Source organism: Penaeus monodon, chromosome 25 (genome assembly GCF_015228065.2).
Source record: "Penaeus monodon isolate SGIC_2016 chromosome 25, NSTDA_Pmon_1, whole genome shotgun sequence".
In the NCBI taxonomy this organism is placed as follows: domain Eukaryota; kingdom Metazoa; phylum Arthropoda; class Malacostraca; order Decapoda; family Penaeidae; genus Penaeus; species Penaeus monodon.
The window spans coordinates 31,004,037-31,004,314 of record NC_051410.1 but is presented as its reverse complement, the minus strand read 5'-3'; positions in this window follow the sequence as shown (position 1 = coordinate 31,004,314).

Below are 278 nucleotides of genomic sequence, written 5' to 3'. Positions count from 1 at the left end.
GGTGACGGAAGAAATATAAAAGAAATTTTAATATTTAAAGGTTTTTCGTATTTTTTCCAAAATTTCTTTTTACAATACTAATTTTTATGTTTGGATACTGATAAGAAACGAACTTTAATATATTTTTTATAAAAAATTAAATAAAACAGAAAGACTTTATCAAAATGAATGAAAAATCATTTAAGGAAGGACATGATAAAGTGAATAAAAATTTTAAGATATTAACGATATTAGACATCGTAATGAAGAAGAATGGCATCAAAATGAAAAAGAACCCA